Here is a 25,281-nt window from a genome sequence, read left to right as displayed (position 1 = left end):
CAAAAGGAAAGAAATGATAGCTGTTCAGATATTTAGTCCCACTACGGGGTTGATGCCTCAATTCAGTATTATTTTCACCTTATTTCCTTACTGTATTAGTGAAGGAAGCAGTACAGAAAACGAAAAATGGAATTCAGAATTTCCATCGTTGTGCAGGAGCAGTGAATTGGAAGGCGCTCCACACTTTTGAATCGGCACCTTCCAAAACGCGGAATCCGTCGTCCTTGCCATGGCGCCACTGCGCTCTCTGCCATCTAGACCTAAATCTATGGCCGGCCGGTGTCGCCGAGCGGTTCCAGGCGTTTCAGTCTGGAACTGCGCGACTGCTGCGGTCGCATGTTAGAATCCTGCCTCGGGCATGGATGGGTGTGCTGTCCTTAGGTTAGTTAGCTTTAAGTAGTTCTAAGTTCTAGGGGACTGATGACCTCAGGTGTTAAGTCCCATAGTGCTCAGAGCCATTTTGAACCTAAATGTATGGCCTGATACGCTATGTCTTTTACATGATGCGAGTCTCACCATGGCTTCATGCCAAATACCTACAAAGAATTTAAAATAAATTTCGTCCGTTTCGAATAGCTACACCCATTGGTAACTGTTTCATTAAGTTTTAAAGATATAAATAACTGATTTATAAATTTTATATAAGAATATAAGGAGAAGATTAAATCGATTAAGTAGGCATATAGATATCAAAGTAGCAAATTTTACCGGGTGATTATCAGTACAACGGAGAATACAGAGAATACAGAGAATCTGTGGTACCCTCATGTCGTTTATGTACGAAGTGAAATATCCGACAATGTACACTAAAGTACTCCAATCCCTCCTCCACCTACACTGTTTGGCGGAAAGACCCTCGCCGCCGTGGGGTGGCGTGCGTGCCTCAGTGATGCACACAGCCGTACTGCAGATCCAACAACGTGGAAGGGGCGTCTGTGCAGGAGCCACACCAACATATGGTTCCCGTAGAGGGGCAGCAGCCTATACAGAATAATGGTGAAGGTAAGGTGGGTAACCTTCCCCATGAACCATGGACCTTGCCGTTGGTGGGGAGGCTTCCGTGCCTGAGCGATACAGATCGCCGTACCGTAGGTGCAACCACAACGGAGGGGTATCTGTTGAGAGGCCAGACAAACGTGTGGTTCCTGAAGAGGGGCAGCAGCCTTTTCAGTAGTTGCAGGGGCAACAGTCTGGATGATTGACTGATCTGGCCTTGTAACATTAACCAAAACGGCCTTGCTGTGCTGGTACTGCGAACGGCTGAAAGCAATGGGAAACTACAGCCGTAATTTTTCCCGAGGGCATGCAGCTTTACTGTATGGACAAATGATGATGGCATCCTCTTGGGTACAATATTCCGGAGGTAAAATAGTCCCCCATTCGGATCTCCGGGCGGGGACTACTCAAGAGGACGTCGTTATCAGGAGAAAGAAAACTGGCGTTCTACGGATCGGAGCGTGGAATGTCAGATCCCTTAATCGGGCAGGTAGGTTAGAAAATTTAAAAAGGGAGATGGATAGGTTAAAGTTAGATATAGTGGGAATTAGTGAAGTTCGGTGGCAGGAGGAACAAGACGTCTGGTCAGGTGACTACAGGGTTATAAACACAAAGTCAAATAGGGGTAATGCAGGAGTAGGTTTAATAATGAATAGGAAAATAGGAGCGCGGGTAAGCTACTACGAACAGCATAGTGAACGCATTATTGTGGCCAAGATAGATACGAAGCCCATGCCTACTACAGTACTACAAGTTTATATGCCTACTAGCTCTGCAGATGAAGAAATGGATGAAATGTATGATGAGTTAAAAGAAATTATTCAGGTAGTGAAGGAAGATGAAAATTTAATAGTCATGGGTGAGTGGAATTCGAGAGTAGGAAAAGGGAGAGAAGAAAACATAGTAGGTGAATATGGATTGGGGCTAAGAAATGAAAGAGGAAGCCGCCTGGTAGAGTTTTGCACAGAGCATAACTTAATCATAGCTAACACTTGGTTCAAGAATCATAAAAGAAGGTTGTATACATGGAAGAATCCTGGAGATACTAAAAGGTATCAGATAGATTATATAATGGTAAGACAGAGATTTAGGAACCAGGTTTTAAATTGTAAGACATTTCCAGGGGCAGATGTGGACTGACCACAATCTATTGGTGATGAACTGTAGATTAAAACTGAAGAAACTGCAAAAAGGTGGGAATTTACGGAGATGGGACCTGGACAAACTGAAAGAACCAGAGGTTGTACAGAGTTTCAGGGAGAGTATGAGGGAACAACCGACACGAATGGGGGAAAGAAATACAGTAGAAGAAGAATGGGTAGCTCTGAGGGATGAAACAGTGAAGGCAGCAGAGGATCAAGTAGGTAAAAAGACGAGGGCTAGTAGAAACACTTGGGTAACAGAAGAAATATTGAACTTAAGTGACGAAAGGAGAAAATATAAAAATGCAGTAAATGAAGCAGGCAAAAAGGAATACAGACGTCTCAAAAATGAGACGGACAGGAAGTGCAAAATGGCTAAGCAGGGATGGCTAGAGGACAAATGTAAGGATGTAGAGGCTTATCTCACTAGGGGTAAGATAGATACTGCCTACAGGAAAATTAAAGAGACCTTTGGAGATAAGAGAACCACTTGTATGAACATCAACAGCTCAGATGGAAACCCAGTTCTAAGCAAAGAAGGGAAAGCAGAAAGGTGGAAGGAGTATATAGAGGGTCTATACAAGGGCGATGTACTTGAGGACAATATTATGGAAATGGAAGAGGATGTAGATGAAGATGAAATGGGAGATACGATACTGCGTGAAGAGTTTGACAGAGCACTGAAAGACCTGAGTCGAAACAAGGCCCCGGGAGTAGACAACATTCCATTAGAACTACTGATGGCCTTGGGAGAGCCAGTTCTGACAAAACTCTACCATCTGGTCAGCAAGATGTATGAGACAGGCGAAATACCCTCAGACTTCAAGAAGAATATAATAATTCCAATCCCAAAGAAAGCAGGTGTTGACAGATGTGAAAATTACCGAACTATCAGTTTAATAAGTCACAGCTTCAAAATACTAACCCGAATTCTTTACAGACGAATGGAAAAACTGGTAGAAGCCGACCTCGGGGAAGATCAGTTTGGATTCCGTAGAAATATTGGAACACATGAGGCAATACTGACCTTACGACTTATCTTAGAAGAAAGATTAAGGAAAGGCAAACCTACGTTTCTAGCATTTGTAGACTTAGAGAAAGCTTTTGACAATGTTAACTGGAATACTCTCTTTCAAATTCTGAAGGTGGCAGGGGTAAAATACAGGAAGCGAAAGGCTATTTACAATTTGTACAGAAACCAGATGGCAGTTTTAAGAGTCGAGGGGCATGAAATGGAAGCAGTGGTTGGGAAGGGAGTGAGACAGGGTTGTAGCCTATCCCCGATGTTATTCAATCTGTATATTGAGCAAGCAGCAAAGAAAACAAAAGAAAAATTCGGAGTAGGTATTAAAATCCGTGGAGAAGAAACAAAAACTTTGAGGTTCGCCGATGACATTGTAATTCTATCAGAGACAGCAAAGAAATTGGAAGAGCAGTTGAACGGAATGGACAGTGTCTTTAAAGGAGGATATAAGATGAGCATCAACAAAAGCAAAACGAGAATAGTGGAATGTAGTGAATTAAGTCGGGTGATGCTGAGGGAATTAGATTAGGAAATGAGACACTTAAAGTAGTAAAGGAGGTTTGCTATTTGGGGAGCAAAATAACTGATGATGGTCGAAGTAGAGAGGATATAAAATGTAGACTGGCAATAGCAAGGAAAGCGTTTCTGAAGAAGAGAAATTTGTTAACATCGAGTATAGATTTAAGTGTCAGGAAGATGTTTCTGAAAGTATTTGTTCGGAGTGTAGCCACGTATGGAAGTGAAACATGGACGATAAATAGTTTGGAAAAGAAGAGAATAGAAGCTTTCGAAATGTGGTGTTACAGAAGAATGCTGAAGATTAGATGGGTAGATCACATAACTAATGATGAAGTATTGAATAGAATTGGGGAGAAGAGGAGTTTGTGGCACAACTTGACTAGAAGAAGGGATCGGTTGGTAGGACATGTTCTGAGGCATCAAGGGATCAGCAATTTAGTATTGGAGGGCAGCGTGGAACGTAAGAATCGTAGAGGGAGACCAAGAGAAGAATACACTAAGCAGATTCAGAAGGATGTGGGTTACAGTAAGTACTGGGAGATGAAGAAACTTGCACAGGATAGGGTGGAACGGAGATCTGCATCAAACCAGTCTCAGGACTGAAGACCACAACAACAATAACAAGATGGGTAAATTCAGTTCTTAACGAAAAGTTACATAATTGAATGGATGAAACATATAGAAGGAATCTACTGACAGCAAACGTCTTCAAGTATCAAGGAATCGTTAGTCAGGTAACGGAACAAAGTGTGTGGTAGTACAGAAAACGTGAAGAAGCAGAACAGTGAATGGTTGGAGCTATCAGGAATTCTTTACGTCATTAGCTACAACTGAAAACACTACTAACAGATATTAGCATCCATAGGTTTAATACTGATTCGCAGGGCAATTTGAGACACATTGCCCATGATATCCACTCCTTTAGATTACGAACGACTGTGCAAAGAGTGTTACTAAAATAATGGTCAACGTTTTGCTTCGAGATAGAGATTTTCTTCGGTCAGTCCCAAACTATTCTGTGTTCTTCAGAAGTACAGTGCAATGTTCTTTCGGACATGCATACATATATGCACGCTTACATGTCCGAAGAAACAACGCATCGTATTTCTGAACAACACAGGCACTGCAGCATCGCATTTATCCGTCGATACCGGGCAAGCGACTGTCAGTAAACATGTCTCCCCTGTACGGGAATATACACAACGTATGTACGAGTGCAGGGATAGCAGACACACGGTTGAAGACATAGCCAAGTCGGGGTCCAGTGATGAAGAAAAGCAAGTGAATTTACGCTAATGGGCATGGTTTTATGCGCCATTTCGTCACATAAGTGTTTGAATGTCAATTAAATAGGTGGTAGAACACTGGTATTTTTTCCTGTATTGGTTGGTGAGTCAAACTTTACATTTTCTTTTCATTTCTTTCCCTGTTCCACTTTCTCCTCAGCGTGAATGTGGCATTCCACGTTCGTTCGTTCAGATGACAACAGCAGACAGTAGAGCGGTGTACACTCTGCATTTCGATAGAAGCACAAAAAAATGGCTCTGAGCACTATGGGACTCAACTTCTGATGTCATTAGTCCCCTAGAACTTAGAACTAGTTAAACCTAACTAACCTAAGGACAGCACAAACATCCATGCCCGAGGCAGGATTCGAACCTGCGACCGTAGCAGTCTCGCGGTTCCAGACTGTAGCGCCTAGAACCGCACGGCGACTTTGGCCGGCGATAGAAGCACAACACAGCGACAAAGAAAAGAAGAAGGAATTATCTTCTCACTGCGTAATAACACAATGACTACTGCAGCGCTGAAAATTAATACGTCGCATAGGGTGAGAACAGTAACAAGCGGTAGTGTTCTGTCTATTTTATATGTTCATATTGTAACGATTGTTATCGGGTCTGTCTTTGTGACCGCCATTTGAGTTGTGTGTACATGTGTGACCGGTGGTAACATTTATGCTTCAGGTTTCACCATGCAAATTTAATGTGTGTAATGTATCGACAAGAAGTGTAAGTAGGACGTAAGTGTGTAATAAAATTTGATAGCAAGCTTTCTACAGCATAAACACAGTATGGTAGCAGTGGATGGATTATAATACGAGGGCGGTTCAGAAAGTAACCTCCGATTGGTCACAGTGCGGGTTGCGGGGGGAGTAGCGACGCCATCTGTGCGTTCACGCACTCAACAGGTCAGTCGGCATCAAGCCGTGGTCGAGTGAACGTCGTACCTGCGCTAGTTTAGTTTTTGTGGCAGTTTGAAATGTGTGCTGCAATAGAAAACCCCGCCAAATGTGAAGTGCGTGCTGTCATAAGGTTTTTTACAGCCAAAGGATATTCTGCAGCAGCTATTCATCGTGAGCTTTGTGCCGTGTACGGACCGAGAGTTACGAGTGAAGGAGTTGTCCGTGAATGGGTACGTTTATTTAAAAGTGGACGAGAAAACGTTCGTGATGAAGAGAGGAGTGATAGACCATCATTGGTGACTGACGAACTCGTTCAGACAGTTGATGCAAAAGTTCGTGAAAATCGACGTTTCTCAATGTCGGAGTTGTCTACTGGTACGAGATAGTGACAGCAAGATTGGGTTACCCTAAGTTCTGTGCACGATGGGTGCCCAAAATTCTTACCGACCACCACAAAACTCAAAGAATGGCCTCTGCATCAGACTTTCTGTCACGTTATGAGGACGAAGGAGAACCATTGTTAAACAGAATCGTGACCGGTGACGAAACCTGGATTAAGTACGTGAACCCTGAGACAAAAGAACAATCAAAGATGTGGGCACATTCAAATTCGCCTACCAAACCAAGAAAAGCCTCGCAAGATTTTTCTGCCAGAAAACTGATGGCAACGGTGTTTTGGGATGCCAAAGGGGTGTTGTTGGTTGAATTCGTGGAACGTGGTACGTCCATTAATCGAGACGTGTACTGTGAAACAATAAAAAAGTTACGACGGGCTATACAGAACAAACGCCGTGGTATGCTGACTTCCGGTATCGTTTTTTTGCACGATAACGCCCGTCCTGACTCTGCTCGCAGAACAACGGCCCTTCTCGAGTCCTTCAAGTGGGACGTTATCAACCATCCACCTTACAGCCCAGACCTGGCGCCAAGTGATCATCACCTCTTCATGCATTTGAAGAAATGGCTCGGGTCACAGCGGTTTGATGACGACGAAGAGCTCAAAGATGCGGTCACAGGCTGGCTCCAGGCACAAGCGGGTGATTTTTATGCAGAAGGAATTTCAAAGCTTGTGAAGAGATACGATAAGTGCCTCAATAGCTATGGAGACTATGTAGAAAAATAGTGCGAAGATGTAGTTGTAAGATGTATATATTAAAACATTTTTATTTAACTTGGTGTATTTTTTTTAAATCAACCGGAGGTTACTTTCTGAACGGCCCTCGTATTTCGGATCAATCTTTGAGATAAATTATCTTCTAATGTAATTGAAGAGTTCAGGACTCCTCATTCGGCGTTCGTCTGAATGCGCTATTAGCCTAAAAATGTTGGCCTGGGAGTCTAGGTATGCCTGTAGATGTTGGTCTATTGAATTTCCAGTTAGAACGTGACCGTTGAATTTTATATTGCTGTTAGACATTTCGGGGCTCAGATTCTACAGAAGCAGCGTCGCTCTACCACATTTTTGTTAATGTGACGTGGAGGACTGACTTTATGGCAGCTGGTGAACAGTCATCGCAGCAGTCTTCTTGAAAGACGGTGTTGCTTCGTCTTAGCCTTCCAGTTCTACGGTGGCGGTGGCGTCCTTGTGGTAGCACGTTGTGCGTGGCCTTCTGTTCGCCGATGAGCGTCAATTCCGTAATGGATTTAGAGTCACTGACCAGGGCAGTCGCTTTCCTGCAGTAGACACGCTACAAGATAGATTTACCTGTTACGGTCACGAATCGAACTGGCTTGAAAAACTATAAGCATCCCCAACCTTATCTGGTGAGACTGCCATTTTGGGTGATATTCTCTTGCATTCAGCCTCCTCCTACTTGCCAAGGGCAAAGTCAAATACACTATGTTCAGTACAGTGTAGATGAAGAGTCCGTGTGGAAGCACTTGCCTTCTACCATTTCATGAGCACTGCATACTGGAAGTGTCTGCGCCTGCGCGGCATAGCGACATACTTGCCAATATGTTGAGCCTTGCATTTTGTCGTCAAGGTATCGGTTGAGTTAGCCAGTCCTTGTTGTACTCTCGTCATGGCCCGTTTTCAGGTATGTTAATTCACAGTTTATCAAATCTTTTGACATTCTTGGTCTCGTTTCAATTTAAAAAAATAAGAAATACGTCTGGAAACGGAGAGTGACAGTACCGTGTCCAGCTAACTACGATATTGTTTTATTCTCTTTGGAATAGAAAATGTGTAATGAAATTAAAAAAAAAGTAAAAGTGGTAGACCGTCTAGCTACGAATCGTAGGATCACAGGATCTAATCCCGCCTGTATAATTTTTTTCCAGTCTGTTAAAAAAAAAAGAAAAATAAGCAGTAGGTGCTCGATCCCTTAGTTTACTAAGCACTTTAAAACCTCCCGTAATAAAATTACAATAAAGTGGGTTAGGGTCTTCTATTAGTAATAAAAACGTCCTGTGTCGCTGGTTCTGACCTCGGCTCTGCTTAATTTTTGAATAAAAATCAACAGCAATTGCAGCTGAAGACTTCTGGCATAAGAAGTCAAGTCAGCCTCGTTTCTCCAATGGCCTTGTCAAAGACGGAAGACTGTGGACAGCCGGTGGTTCAGGACCCTCTCTTAGCCTAGGGGTGGGAAAGTGCCCCTATAAGGCGGAAGAATCAGCAGTTATCAACAGTATGAGGATGCAGAAGGTAATGAGAACCACTGCATTAAAGACACAAAGTGTATCAACAGGAAATGTGGCATGTAACTGAAAAAGTGTCATGACTGTCTCTGCATTGGCAAAATATTTCAAACTAATCCGCCATTCGGATCTCTTGGGGGAGGGGGGGGGGGGAGGGACTGCCTAGGGTGAGGAGACCATGAGAAAGAGACTGATTATGCAGTGAAAGGGTAATATTCTACGAGTCGGTGCGTTGAACGTCAGCAGACTCAAAAATGAAATCCTAAGGCTCAGTACAGATATAGTGCGGGTGAGTGAAGTGACTTAGAGCCTTGGCATCTGACACTCAGCCAGCACCGTCTCTCTTCAAGTTTTGTAAGGGTCTATGTAAACAACAACAACAAAAACCAAAGGCTAGACACGTGGAGAAAGAGAGCAGAGACTGCTCCTCTAGACTGGAGACAACCTCTCGGTGATAATGGGAGCTGGTGTACCTGGAAGTCCCTCAACAGATTACGAGCTGGTGTTGGGCGGCGTAAAGAAACTCTTGAAAAATGGGGATACGCTAGAGGAGCCTCACCTTGTGAGTGTGGAGAGGAGGAGATGATGTCTGCGAAACTGACGTCTGTACCCGTCGTCATGCACTGAAGAAGATTTAATGCTGGCCAATTCTAACGCTTTGGGCGAAAACAATTTAATTCGTGTCTGTTATTCCATACTTAAGTATATTTATGAATTTTCATTTATGCACAATTACTTCTAACAGTATGCTAACTGTAATGCTTTGAACGTAGCTGACTTTTGGGCAAAAGCAAGTTAATTATACATCTCTTTCTCCTTTTCATGTTTACATGTTAATGTCCATGGTCTACTTACACGTTTTATAACTATTAATTTCTGTTAATTCCCTTGTAATTCGTGCCCTTAACACGAACAAAAAAGTGAAGTGAAATGGAAGGAAGACAAGGGTTTATGGTCTGGCGAGTGTAGCAGTAGAGGAGTTGTATAACAGGTTATGAATAGGAAGACAGGCCACGGAGTGAGCTAGTGTGAATAGTCATTGATATGGTTTTCCTCGTCAGAATCGGCAGCAAACCGATACCTACGACGATAGTTCAGGTATACTCGCCGATGTCGCAAGCAGAAGACGAAGATATAGAGCAAGTATGTGAGTGTATTGAACGGGTAATTAAGTATGGAAGGGAGGTAAAAATCTAATAGTCATGAGGAACAGGAATGTGTTTTAGGGGAAGGAGTAGAAGATAATCTTACGGGACAATATGGGCTTGGCAGTAATAATGAGAGAGGAGAAAGACTAATTGTGTTCTTCAATAGCTTGCAGGTAGCAATTGCGAGTGCTCTGTTCAGTATTTACGAGTGGTAGAGGTAGGCATGTATTTGGAAAAGATTGGGTGATGTGGGGTGTGTCCAGTTAGATGACATCATGGCCAGGCAGAGATTCCGAAATCAGAGGAGACATGGGATCCAGTACTGGAATCAAGTACACGCAGAAGCTGATGTAGACTCATATCACAATTTAGTAACGACGAAGACTAGACTGAAGTTTAACAGTTGGTCAGGAAGAAATAATGCGCCAAGAACTGGGATACACAAATGCTAAGAAATAAAGATTCAATTGAAGAGGAATGGACATTAATAGAAAGAGGAACTACACAATTTGGAAAGAGAAACATAGATAAAAAGTAGGTAACTGAGGAAACACAGAGAAGGTAACAGAAGAAATACTTCAGCTGATTGGCGAAAGGAGGAAGTACAAAAACGTGCAGTGAAATTGAGGAATAAAGATATAGAAATCATTTAGGAATGAAGTAAACGGGAAAAGCATGAAAACTAAGGCAGAATGGCTGCATTAAATGTGAATAAATCGAAAAAGTGATATATAAATGTCAGAAGGACTTACTCAGCAAATAGAAAAGTCAAGACAACTTTCGGTTATATTAAAAGGAAGGGTGGTAGAATTAAGAGTGCACTGGGGATTGCAGTGTTAAATGCAGAGGAGAGGGCTGAATACAGTATCAGAATCACAAACTGTTATGAAAATGTAAGTTGGCGTTTCTACTTTCGCCAAATGAGCTATTTCAGAATTGTGCTATCAGAATGAAGAATGTCGTCTGAGATTAGTGTTTGGCGCAGCACAAAAGAGGATGTAGACAGACCGAATTTTAGTACACGTAATTTGCATATCGCGGTTCGGTAGTCGTTCTATGGTGTATGATTGGTTTGGGAAAACACAAACTTTTTTTTTAACATTTGCAGGAGCCGCACATGTAATCAATAAGAAAGAACATTTTAAATTAGCAATAAAATCACGCCAGTGACGGATCAGTAACACATAGAAATGTTGCGACTTCCCTGCTAGATACGCTGAAAATTGAAGTTGTTACACAGTGAATGATGAAATTAAACACGTGAACTGGATTATTTATAATAAAACAGCACTTAAGTAACTCAAGACAAGCTAGTATGTTGTAATATTACTACAATTACAGTCCCTGTTGCTCATATCATGGAAGCTGGTCAGCAGAAAGGCACGTGTGAACACACTGGCTTCTCCTAGCTGGTCTCAAAAAATTTGAAGGCCGCGCCGTCTTTTATTACACAGATAATACAAGGAAAAACTTCGACTCTGTGGTCACAATCTTAATACAAAGGTTCTGGAAAAAAACACAGTTACTTTGAATGTGGGGTGTTACAATGCCCCCTGAATAACTACGATACAATGCGTAGCTCCGTTGTGAGTAGTCATTCAGCCTTTACACACCGGTAAGAGATGTTGATAGGTACATTCCTCTTTCTTATTCGACAAAAACACTTGCATTAAATGTACAGTTAATCACAGTGAAGTCTTTGGCACGGGCTTGTCCCTCACCAACATGACGTGAGTGACACAAAGTTGACCAGCTAATAAGATTTCCTTGGGACACTCGCAGAGCACACACATTGTGTTGTCTTCGTGGTCTCACCCCACAACCACCCATCACTCTGTCGTATTTTATCAAGGGAAAGGCTTGGAAATTGTTCATAGCGTAGGAATAATTTGACTTTATACACATTCGGACAAAGTTGGATGTTTGTTCCCTGTTTGCAGAATAATTTGCTTATCTGCAAGACTTAGGAGTTTTTGAGTTCACACGAATATCAGGTGGCCGGATCTCTTGTTTCGTCGTAAGCTTATGAGCGTGTACATTTTATATTATCAATAATGTACAGTGCGGCCGGCCACGGTGGCCGAGCGGTTCTAGGCGTTTCAGTCTGGAACTGCGCGATCGCTACAGTCGCAGGTTCGAATCCTGCCTCGGGCATGGATGTGTGTGATGTCCTTAGGGTTAGTTAGGTTTAAGTAGTTCTAAGTTCTAGGGGACTTATGACCTCAGTTGTTAAGTCCCATAGTGCTCAGAGCCATTTGAAACATTTATTAACAAAAGTCCGGCGACAATTGGAATTTTCGGCTGGCGCGCAATTTTTCGAGCCGTACGATCTGGATCGCGCATGTACGATACTTTACGATGGCGCACGGACGTTACGACCCACCCTTCGGATCATGCTCTTTAAACGCTTACTTTTGACAAGATTTCATCTTTATTATTTTAGTTTTTACGATTTCTTTAATTTATGGCAGTTTATTTCACAAATACGATTCTGAGCAACCTACATGTCAGTCTGTCTGGTCGTGGCATTACCCAATTTCCTTATGCTACAGCTGCGTAAGTAAATTTAGGTCATTCCCCGTGGTGAATCCGCTGGGGAATTGAATGCAGTGACTGCCTCGCATTGTGCGCACTGGCTCGCTCTTACGGGAGTGAAATCCATTACGGTTAAGTGACTGGTTCAGGTGAAGACAGTGAGCGATTTATAAGGTGTTAAGTAGTGCAAAACGATCTCAGTGGAAATAGAAGACAGCGACAGAGGTTCTAGTACTCCCAAGAAATGTACAGCGGCCTTGTTTAAATGTAAGATTGAAAAACAAAAATACGGAAAGTGTGGGAAACGCCTCGTGACTGTAAAGGTTGGTTCGGCGCTATTGAATCGTACTCAGAAAGGGCTGTATGTAGCACCTGTAACGTAAATGTTGTGACTGAATTGATGTGTGTCAAAATACATTTTATAACTGAAAATAATGTCAAAAAAATTGAGGTGGCGTCATATAAAAGGTAGACAATTTTGAGTACACGAGCAACAAATGATGTGTCTTTAAATAATCATGCCCACCTTGACTTGGCAGGATTCGTGGCAGAACAGCCTTCGTTTCATTCTTGCAAAATCACCTGGCGGGTGTAGTTCAGAGTCGCTTTCCTGATTCTAAAATTTGTGACGCTACACAATTGCGTTGAAAAGGAAATTTGTGATACCTTCCTATCGAAACAAATTGCTGATGTTATTGGTCCCTAGGCTTAGACACTACTTAATCTAAGTTAAACTAACTTATGTTAAGGATAACACATACAGCCATGCCCGAGGGAAGACTCTAACCTCCGGCGGGGGGTAGCCGCCCGAACCGTGGTAACGCGCCTCAGGCCACGCGGCTAACTGCGTTGGACTAAATCTCTCCAGATCATAAATAATGTGATAGCAGAGAGCCATAACAACGTAGAACGAACTTGCAGGAAAACTGAGACACACGAAATTCACTGTTCTCACTGATGAGTAAACAAAAGTAGAATCTGTTAAAACGTCGTGTGTTCTGGTTTGATATTTTGTTAACGACACAAATAAAATTGAAAGTATATTTTGCAACCTTTGTGAAATTTCAAAACATGGTGAATATGATAAGGGAAACGAAGGTGCAAGAAGTAAAAACCTTTTTCTAATCTAATGCTTTCATTTTCTGAATACAATGTTTCTGAAAACAGTATTATAAGATTTGCTTCTCGTGATGGCCAGTTATATGATGCGATTGAGAAACTCTGTTGCTACTCGGTTAACTGAAAAATATCGTGGACTAATTATTCTCAAATGCATATTTCACATTCTTCACACGTGTGTCAGTGGAGCTTGTGAATGTTTTTCCTGACACTTTGAAGTCCTAGCTAAGAACCTGCATAACCATTTTAAGGCTAGTGTTAAGTGACACGACCTGTCGCAGACGTGGCCTCCATCCAGTATACACGTACTTGCCATTTAAGGGTATGTTTCGCCTTTAGCGGAAAGCCACTGTCGCAGGAACGCGTATTTGCGTACCGACATCATTGCGGATGTGCGCCGGGAAGCTCCACGTGTTTACGTGTGTGTCTTGGAACAGCGGACACGAGTACTGACGTCATATCCCAGCTGTGACCGCAGGCGGTTAGAGGTCTGCGGTCAGCTGAAATCCTGTTTGTGCTCCAAACTGAGTCCCGGTTGCGACAGCGCGGCTGTGGGCGTTATAATGCAGGGCGTGCGAGGCCAGCGACACGGACCGAGACCGTACAGTTTGGGGCCCACCGTACGGGCCAACCCAAAATCACTACAGCGGTGACACGTGACTGCAGCTAACACTTACCAGTACAGACAATGTAAAATTAACTTCAGAATTTCCATCGTTATGCAAGAGCTGCGAATCCGAAGCCGCTGCACACTTTAGAATCAGCACCTCCCAAATCGTTGAATCCGTCGTCCTTGCCACGACGGCACTGCGTTCCCTGCCCGCTACAGTTCTGGCCCTGACACCGACTCATTTCTTTTCCAGGGGTTATGTGAAATACCTTTGTCCAAAACCATTCCACAACACAAATCGCTCATTTCTGATGCATCAATTAATCCACATACGCTTCTAAATGTATGTTACGAAATGTTGTCGCTTACATACTGTGTGTCGGCAAGGGCTTCATACAAAATACCTATAAAGAATCTAAAATAAATTTTCTCCTCACGGAATATCAAACTATGTGCTACGACACGCTGTATTGTTGCCAAATTTATTCAAGATGGCGGCGATGACATCATCCAAGATGGCCGATTTTGGCGGGAAAATAGGCCAACTGTGCTATGTCCACTAACGTAACCTCCAGAAAAAATGGCGGGAATTTTGAATTTTGGCGGGAAAATAGACCAATTGGGCTACGTCCACTAACCTAAGTCTCCAGAAAAAATAGGCGCGAAATTCAAATTCCAACAGGATAATGCATGCAAAACCGTACTGGCCTTTATTATTATTTATCATTTATTATTATTATTATTTGCCTGCCTCCACTAACATAGAATCAAAATGTCCAATATCTGCAGTCAGAAAATCATTTCCTTTACACTCACAACAAAAATCTGTCCCAACTTCAAATTCCAACACCATAATCTATCACATGTACGAAATAGCCCACATTCCCACTCATATTTTTTTTCACTGCTTGCCTATCGTAACCATGTCAAATAATAATAATAATAATAATAATAATAATAATAATAATAATAATAATAATAATAATAATAAATGGCACTTGTACTAACATAAGTCACCTCCTGTGAATTGGCAGGAAAGGATGATGCAAGTCTTCATTTCAATAAGTACGGTCGTCACTTGTTCTCCATCTCACTTAGTACACACATCTTGGAGATGGCAGCTGCACCCAGTGCGCTCACCGCGATATTCACACGAGAACTGGTTTAGTTGAAATCGTCGGCAGCAGAGGGTCCTACTCCTACCTGCCACGGTCGCCACAGGTAAGGGAGCGACCGCGTACCCCCACGTTACGGCCGGTCCAGCGTTCTCGTCAACAACAACAACAACATATTATCCCAGACAGGAGAGTCTACCCCCTGCCCAAAGCAGCATGTTGAAACCTGCACATCTCTAGGAAAGAAAGAAAGAAAGCCATGCCACACGTTTCCCGCCAATTTTCTTTCTGCAGGACACGTTGCTCCCTGTCCACACCTACCTCACGACTGCCCTTGTAAAAACTTGTTTTACTCACACTTGCTGACGTTCCAACTGTCCGTTGCCTACACGTTTCCCGCCAAAATTGTTTTTCCCGAACAAGTTAGTACCTGCCAAGACCAACCGTTCACCATCTACCACGTGTATTTCTCGGACAAAGAATGCCCTGCCACGCTTTTTGCGCCAAAAGCTATTTCCTTAAGACTGGAAGCTTCCACAACAGCGTGTGTGTTCGGCCCTAACTTAACTAATCACCCTATTCTCATTATCCAAACAATATCCTTTCATTAGCAACACACTCCTGTATACAAGAGCGATTGCATGTCCCTAGTCGTGTGCACAATCAATTTAGTATAACATAAAGTGCCCATCACTATTTAATTGAATCGACCACTTAATTAACGTCTCTCGTCCGAAAATGCAAAGTCCACCTCGACCTCAAATCAATTTTCGTCCACCTGGACGAATGAAGTAGTTAAGCTCTCTACTGACCACTACGTCCCTTTACCGATCCATGTTTATTCGCTAACATGTACTAATGTGCACTCCACTTCTAGCAAACAAAGCCGCTAACCTAAGTCACCTTTGCTTCTCTCTCTCGTGCCACAAGCGCGAGGCCGCCCACGTCACAGTCGCCACCTTTGTACTCTTGTCTGACATACTCCTCCGTAAATATTCTAACTACGAACTGAATACTGTTGTTCAATCCACGCGATCTAGAACATGGCCGGAGCACGCCCTCCAGTACCTAAGACGAGAACATCGCTCGCTACTTTACCGCGAAATACTGCAATCCATCGCGCGCTCGTAGCTAATCCCCTCCGGAAGTCGATCTAACGCGAAGTTCGCAACTCAGATCCATATCTACACAAAATGAGGACTAAACAAAATTTTATATAAATACTTAACCTTCCCTTTACGAAGAAAAAAAAATAGCTAACGATAATCATCTCCATACTTTTTAAATCGTGTCCTTCAGCCTTACTAACGCCCTTCTTGATACCGTGAACATCCAGTTACACCTATATAACATACTTTTAATAATAAATCACCCATCCCAACACTCTTTATGATCTCAAGTCCTCAATTCACTCTCCATTCTAAATACGATGAATTACTTTTCTATAATTTTATAAAATGCTCAGCCCTCCCCCATGTGCTGGAAGCATCTGCGTAGTTCAGCTTTCAGCCACCAGAGTTGTTAGTGAACTCATTCACGTAAGGAGCCACCCCCTGCTCATCTTTCTCACTCGTCCATCGTCGGCCGCATCGTTCGTTTTTTGTTCTAGGTGACTAAGTCCTTATCGGATGATGGACTCGATGAATTTTTTGAGGGGGCAATAGACTGCCCAGATCAATTATTCGTGCCCTGGAGTCAGTGCCAGAAAGGTAATTACTCACTCTCGTTACAACCACGTTTGTGTTCGTTAGAATTAATCGCCATAGACAGTGTACTTATTTAATTTTATCTCTACAGCGGTCGACTCCCAGCTGGGCAGTCGCGCGCGTGCCTGTCGTGGCCAAACTGGACCGTCAACAACGCTCGCGGGGACGTACCTCTCCGGCTAAAACGACCCCCGCCACTGCGCGCAGAGCTGCATCTGCCGTCGCCGAGGTCACGCAGCCTGGCGCCTGCCGGCCGCCACGCGCATCACCTGCGCCTCCAGCCGCTACCAAGGTCACAGAGCACGACCCCGCCTGCTCAGACTGGTCCCTCACAGCAGCCAGCACGTGCACCACCACCATCGTGTGAGCTACAGCACGCCTCACCTGGTTATAGCTCTAGCGTTAGTGATCCTGTCGCTAGTGGCAGTCCTCTCTACCGCCCTTTTACAGAAGTAGGTCCGGTCGGCGATACCGTACCTCAGCTGCAGTACTCTGCGATTGCGGACGCCTTCGAGGAGCGAATCTCGATCACTAGGATCGAAAACCGGGCAGGGGGGTACGGCGATCCTGTAGGACTCTGAAAACCTGTGCCTCCCTGTCCTAGAAACTGAGCTTCTCGAGGTCGTCCAAAATCCGCGTTATCCCGCTGTTAAGTGCAGTGCAGTGCTCTGCATTGAGTTATCACCCCCTCCCCCTCAAAGTTCAGTCTGCTGATGGAGAGACCAGCATCCATCATCTTTGGGGGGATAATGACGTGATAACGTAGAGCACATCAATCGCCGAATGGTTTCATAAATTCACCTCGAGTGTCATATTGGGCCGGTTTTCCGAGATGGAAGTCAATGGCTCAGCTAAGGCACTCAGCAGAGTTCTACACATGGACATCCATACACGCGTCCATGATCCGTTAAATGGAGGGTGTAGCTATATCAAGCTCCCTAAACATATACCAAATAAACATGCATGCATTTATGTCCAAAATAAAGATCACGCTTGTTTTGCATGGTCAATCCTGGCTTGCGAAAGAAAGTATAATTACAGAGATTGCCCTCATCATCCAGGTACATACAAAGTCAGCGATATTAACACATATTATAACTTTAATGGTATTGAGTTCCCCGTCAAGGTCCAGGACATACCTAAATTCGAGGCACAAAATCCTGGAATATGGGTACACGTTTATGGCCTGGAGAAGGAAAGCAAGTCAGATGAGCCCCCTCCATTTCTCAAAATTTGAGAGTGAGCATGTAAATATGCTTCTCTTTTCTTAAGGTGACAATTATCACTATGTCTGGATCAAGGACATGTCCCAGCTCCTTTCCTCCCAACTATCACCTGATTGTTGTGTAAAACATATTTGTTTAAGGTGCCTTCAGTATTTCTCATCTGAACAGTTATTAACTACGCATCTAGTAGACTGTACCTCCAAGGATGCGGTACGGGTTATCATGCCTAGCGAGGAAAACAAACCACCATGAGCGGTGTCTATTTGTTGTGTACGCCGACTGAGTGCCTCCTCGCTCCTGTGACTCGCTGTGAAGGCGATCCTACGACCTCACACACTACCTTTACAGAGAAACACGTACCATATACTGCAGCGTACCAAATTGTATCGTCATATGACACCAACCTTAACCGATACAAATCTTACGTCGGGGATAATCCATCGATTTGGTTGCTCTCTCAGCTCGAAAAATTTTTACTGGAAGTTGATACACTGTACAGCGGCAACGTTCCCATTACCAAATCGAAGGAGAATGAAGATTTGTATAATAACGCCACCGAGTGTCATATTTGTGGGCTGCCTTTAGACAGAAAAGCGGAAACTCCTCGTAGGGATCACTGTCACCTTACAGGGAAATTCCGCGGTGCAGCTCACAATGCATACAATTTGAAGTACCAATCACCTACGCACATACCAGTTTTCTTCCATAATTTAAGTGGGTATGACACTCACTTTCTAGTTGAGCACTTGGACGATTTCGGTTTGGAGAAAGATCAGGTCAGTGTCCCAGCTGAGAGCGTTGAGAAGTGTATTTCATTCTCCAAACGAATGACGCCGAGAATTACGCTGTGCTTCCTCGATACACTACGTTTTATGCAGGCACCACTATAGAAACTTGTTGAGACTCTAGCTCAGGGAGAAATGCATATCACTCGAGCTGCGTTTCCCGATGAGGAAAAGTTTCAACTTGTGACTAGGAAAGGGGTTTTCCCATACGAGTATGTGGATAGCATGGCCAAACTCGACAAAACCAGTCTACCGACATAACTGCATTCTCCAGCAACCTCACAGGCGACACAGTAACGAATGCAGAGTATGAACATGCTGTGAATGTCTGGCGGGAATTCAATATTCCTAATTTAGGAGAGTACACAGACATGCGCTTGCTTGCGGACGTTTTCGAGAAGTTGCGGAGTCTATGTTTGACCACATATTCTCTGCACCCCGCCTTTTATTACATGGCACCTGGGTTGTCTTGGGATGCGATGCTCAAGAAAACGAACCGCAGCATCGAATTATTGACCGATTCTGACATGCTTCTTGTCTTCGAGCAGGGGATCCGTGGGGGGCTTTGCCAATGTCTTCATAGACACGTGAAAGCAAATAACCCACGGATGGATGACAGGTTCAAAGCATCCCTTGATTCAAGTTACATAATGTATCTAGACATCAATAATTTATACGGGCACGCTATGATGCAATCGCTGCCGATTGACGAGTTTACATGGCTGTCCGAAGATGAATGCACGGGATGAAGTGGAAAAATCAGGGGGGGGGGGGGGGGGGTATGGCCGCCGATTCTCATGTAGGGTATGTTGTGGAGGCAGAACTCACATACCCTATTAGTTTGCATGACGCGCATGCTGATTTGTCGCTGTGTTCAGAGCAATCGATGATGTCAACATAAGTATATTCAATAGTTAGGCAAATTTATAAGTATCACAAACTATATTCATGAACATTGTAACAAAGATACATCATTAAACCACTTAATAACACAGTTGATAATCTTTACAAATAACTATATATTTACATCATTAAAGTAATCCTTTGAAGTATAAAAATGCTTTTCCAAGAAATATTTTTTTAGCAAATCCCTATTTTGCTCATGTCTTTGAACCCTTGTAGGCAACTGCCTTGCCACAGCGGATACACCCCTGCCAGATCACCGAAGTTAAGCGCTGTTGGGCGTGGCCGGCACTCGGACGGGTGACCACCCGGGCCGTCACGCGCTGTTGCCATTTTTTGGGGTGCACTCAGCCTCATGATGCCAATTGAGGAGCTACTCGACCGAATAGTAGCGGCTCCGGTCAAAGAAAACCATCATAACGGCTGGGAGAGCCGTGTGCTGACCACACGCCCCTCCTATCTGCATCCTCAGCTGAGGATGACACGGCGGTCGACTGGTCCCGGTGGGCCACCTGTGGCCTACAGACGGAGTGCTTTGATCCCTTGTGGAAGTTTGTTGTACAATTTAATTCCATTATATAACATACTATTTTGAGTTTTTGATTTTTTTTCCTGTAGAGGTGTAACTTGTCTGTGTCTGGTTTCATGTGCACGTATGGAACTGTTTATTGGGAACTGGTCAACGCGTTTTTTTTTATGTATATTACGGACTGCAAAATGTATTCACACAGAATTTTAAATATACCGAAAGATTTTAATAACTCCGTGCAATGGGATCTATTGCTACTTTTCGTTGCGATTCGTACAGCCCTTTCTTGCAACTTAAATATTGTTTGTCTTTCTGCTCCGTTGATCCCCAGAAGGATATGCCATAACTAATTAGAGAATGGACATAAGCAAAATATGCAGTTCTAGTACACGAGTTACTACAAACCGAGTTTATTATACTAAGTGCATAGCATGCTGAAGCTATTCACTTTCCAAGTTCCACAGTGTGCTGGGTCCAATTTAGTCGAGAGTCAACATGCGTGTCTAAAAATTTTGTTGACGGTACACATTCTATGTGCTCGTCATCAACTTTTAGCTCGGTACTGTTCAGTTTTCTGTTTAGGTGGAAACTAATACTGTTTTTGTTTTTACAGTTAGGGTTAATTTATTAGCCTCTATCCACTGGAATACATGGTTAAGTGTTTCCTCAGCTTTTCCACTGAGTACACCTGCCAACTCAGCTTCGATTAAGATGTGATTGTCATCAGCAAACAGTACTGATTCACCACATTTGACACTTTGTAGAAAATCGTTGATGTATATTAGAAAGAGGATTGGGCACAGTACACTTCCTTGGGGGACTCCTATATTTTATTTTGGGTTTGAGAGGTATGCAGGTATCAACGAAACCTCAAGTCAGTTACTCCTCTTACTCCCAGTGCATTTAGTTTGTTTAGGAAAATTGTGTGGTCTACTGTGTCAAATGCTTTGGTCAAGTCAAGGAAGATCCCTGTTTTGTGGCCTCCTTTGTCTAGTGCTTTGAGGACAACATTTGAGAAATGAGCTACAGCTGAATTTGTGCTTTCGCCAGCCCAGAAACCAAATTGCCCTTTACTCAGGACATTGAACCCCATGAGCCTGTTTTTCATTACGGTCTCTGACGTTTGAAAAGGATGACAGTAACACGACTGGTCTATAATTTTCAATGATTTCTGGGTCACCTCTCTGATATATTGAGCAGACAGGAGTTACGTTCACAACACATTCTCTGCTCCCGGCCTCAACCTATGTTAACATACTGTCCCCACCCCCTCTGTCCTATCATCTCCTCTCCATTCTCGTTTGCCGCCCACTGCCAATGCACCCACCTAGCTTTCCCCCCCACTCTCCTCCTTTTCCGCTCTGTTTTCCTCACCACCTCACCTCACGGCCTCCGGACGCTGTCCCCACTGACACTGTGGTCCCTGCGCACTCCGCCAGACGGCATTTCTCTCTCTCTCTCCCCCACCCGTACACTGCTATCCCCCTCCGCCTTTCCCACCTCCTACAGGTTGCTGTTACCATACCACGTGACAGTCACACTGTGGCCAGAGCTCCCAGAGTCGGTGGCCACATGAGGGTAAGGTGTGCTCGCTTTTAAGAATGAACTGTGCGTATCTCCGTTTATCTCTTCCGATGTAGGCCACGGCCGAAAGCTCGAGTGCGAGTTTCTTAAGGGGAGTTTGAACACCCTTTCCCAACAATGTCAAATTTAGTGACTTGGCTTCCCTGTATTTCAGGAACCACTGCAGTCATTGGCATGAAACTTTTACAGGACATTAAAATGTATGTTCTGATTCTACTGAACTATAATAATTGCATTTCAGCCAACGCTTTCAGAAATACAATTTTTTAATTACGCAGTTAAAAATTTGTGTACTGTTTTTGTATGTTATCCCAAATAATTTTAATTATACGTGACATTATGTCCTTTTAGTTCAGTAGATTCAGGATACGTATGTTACTACTCCCTGAAAATTTGGATCCTCTACTCGACATGCTTTCTGAGATTTATGGAAAAATGCAACAGAAAATGTAAAGTTTCAGGAACGGTCTCTAAAGTTTCAAAAGACTAACTCAATAAATGCTTAATTTTTTTTATTTTTAGTCTCACTGAAGCACCCTGCACCATACTGAATATCATCCTTTTGATCTTTCTCAAAGTTTTTTTCTTCTTTTCTGCTCTCTGGACTCCTTAGTGGCCAACTGTGCTGCACCTCTGCTTTATCAATGTGAACCTTGTCCATCAATTCAAGTTCTCTGATGCAGTTTGCTCCAGGATTTATTCCCATATGCTACAGCACTTTCACCCCACAAATGCTGCCATCATTAAAAGCAATAACAGCATCAATGACCCCCCACTTTCTTCATTTAAAAACAAACATTTTTTGGTTAGCGAGTCCATGTAAGATTATTGAACGACTCGGGATTTTGAGTCTGACCAGTAATTCAGGATTTACCAGGTCTCTAAGTAGGTTTTATGATATCCATGACTGCTGCTGGTATGGAATATTTATGGCTGTATGAATTGAGTGTACTGGGCATTGTGGTAACTGCGCCATGAAGCACTGTGGCAACTGTGCCATGAATCGGGTCCAGGAGAGCAGAGGTGGCATACTGCCTGCTCCATTTTCAACAAATCCTCAGTATTAATTTTAATGGTCATCCCATAATACTGCTGTAGTTAATCACTGTCAGCCTGCCTGTTATGGTTTTACTGGTTTTACCATCTCAAAATTCCTTGTCTCTCAAACTTTGTTTCAACTTCAACTTGGTGCCCATCCTCTTCTGGACATGACCTTTATAACACAGCAATCCATAGCTTTCCATATAAAAAAATTACCGATTTTATTACATCTTGAAGTAATACAAGTAAAAATTTTAACATTTTCAACTGGTGTACATTATATTTAGAAAAGAAAATACTTCCCATGTGAGTTTATAAGTGATACATACATCATTTTATTCAGAAAATTGCAAATTTTATAAAGAGAGAAAAATCTGAAAATCTGGGAAAATTTTCTTTTTCCATTATCATCATTATCATCATCAGTTATCTGCTATATTAGCAGGTCCTTTGCCTCTCCACTTTCTGCAATCCATTCCTTCCATCTTAAGGCTGCTGTATGTTGTACCGTCCATCATGTCATCCAGTATCTGGAATCTCTTCCTTCCTCGCTTCCTTTTCCCTTCTACGTAACCTAAAACTGTTTTTATCAGTCCGTCATTCTTTTTCTTCTCTTTATTACATCTAGTAACTGTCTTTTCTCTCCCACTCTTCTCAGTACCTCTTCATTTCTTACTCTGTCCATCCAACTTATTCTTTCCATCTTCCGCCAATTCCAGATCTCAAAAGCCTCCAGCCTTTCTCTCTATTTTTTCCTCATAGTCCATGTTTCAGCGCCGTATAGAAGAACACTCCATACAAGACATTTTATGAGTCTCTTTCTGAGTTCTCTGTCCAGACCGGTGCAGAAGATTCTCCTTTTCTTATAAAACGCCTCTTTTGCCATGGCTATCCTTGTTTTAATTTCTCTGGTGCACTTCCAGTCGGTGTCTATCCTGCTTCCAAGATACTTAAAATTTTGCACCTGTTCTAGTGTTTCTCCATTCAGCACAATTTTTATTTCCTTATTTCCTCCTATTGCCAATACTTTTGTTTTATTTGTGTTAATTTTCATTCCATATTTTTTTCCATTAGTTGCAATGGTGTCCACCAAATCATGTAATTCTTTTTCCCCTGTGGCTAGAAGGACCATGTCATCAGCAAATCTCAAACACCCTACTCTTCTTCCTCCAATTTCTACTTCTTTGTCATCTAATGAGCATTGGTCAATAATATTTTCCAAGTACAGGTTGAAAAGAGTAGGTGATAAACAGCATCCTTGTCTTACTCCTTTCCCTAGTCTGATGCAATTTGTACTTTCTACTCTCACTTTAACTGAAACTTTTTGATTAAGGTATAATGAGTTTATAAGTCTTCTGGTTTTCCAGTCCACACTCTTTTCACTTTCATTGCACAAAAGCGTGTAATCAGAATAATTGCTGGAGCTCATCCAAGATCATCCTGCAGACACTTATTTAAAGAGCTGCAGATCTTCACTGTGGCCTCACAATATATATATCACTTATGAAATTTGTTATTAACAACATTATAACTCCCATTAAATGTGCCTGTCTGCAACTTAGTGTGTTATCTTTACGGTAAGTAGCAATCTATCTCTTTCGATACTGTTGATACTCCTACCTGGAGTTTCCATTATTTGATTTCACTTAATATTCACATTATCTGTAAAATTTAAAGAAAGAGACTTATGAGGTTCTTGTTGCCTACCACTGATGTATCTCTAGCACCTGAAGGAACATCTATCGAGATTGGTAATTTTATTGCTTGTTACCTGGAAAAATTGTGGCAGTAACACAATACCCCTAGCAAACCTTCACCGAGGGTTTTGGAGAGAGAAGAGATGACACAGTTGTGCAGTGGAACCAGGCTCATTGTCAAAACACCGATCCCAAATGTCATCGAAGCAACAATTCTGAATGGCAAGTCAAAAGGAAACGTGCCATTTGATTTCAGAAGACTAGAGCTCCCTATTCATCTTGCATTCATAATGACCATCGAATGCCAAGTCAGACGTTTTAGGTACGTGTAGGCTTTTCGAACAGTCAATTATATGTCGCACGCTCAAGAGCGTGTGCCAAAAAAATTGTTATCGCAAAAGACAGAAAGACAAAAATACTCTGTGCTCAAAAGTATACAAATAAACTTCAAATTTAATTACTGCACAAAGAATCATTGTCTTTCATTATTTTGGACATGCAAATGTGATCACTTCACATGAATGTACATACTTCAAAAGAAAAAGAGCCATCGCAATGCATGCTGGGCACAGCTCATGTTGAATAAAATCTGCTGCCAGCCACAATCAGAGGTGGGTTATTTAGATCACAACCATTTTCAGTCTTACGCCTATCTTTAAGTAATCATACCTTAAATGTTATAAATTCTGTTTTCAAATTTAGTAAGCATTTTGAATGTGTGAGTTCATGTCTCGTCTGCAGGTAACAACATTTTAAGTGGCATTAATGTGTGGAAAT

The 25,281-nt window shown here is 42.8% G+C and overlaps 1 protein-coding gene across 2 annotated transcripts in view; it reads right to left on the bottom strand.

Annotated features, from left to right (window-relative positions):
* LOC126232159 (uncharacterized) overlaps nucleotides 1–25,281 on the bottom strand; it is a 237,293-nt gene that overhangs the window by 194,239 nt on the left and 17,773 nt on the right. The gene's annotated exons all lie outside the window — the stretch shown is intronic.

The sequence above is a fragment of the Schistocerca nitens genome, unplaced genomic scaffold (assembly GCF_023898315.1).
Source record: "Schistocerca nitens isolate TAMUIC-IGC-003100 unplaced genomic scaffold, iqSchNite1.1 HiC_scaffold_465, whole genome shotgun sequence".
Classification (NCBI taxonomy): domain Eukaryota; kingdom Metazoa; phylum Arthropoda; class Insecta; order Orthoptera; family Acrididae; genus Schistocerca; species Schistocerca nitens.
The sequence above is the reverse complement of the archived record's forward strand: the minus strand, read 5'-3'. Positions and strand labels throughout refer to the sequence as shown.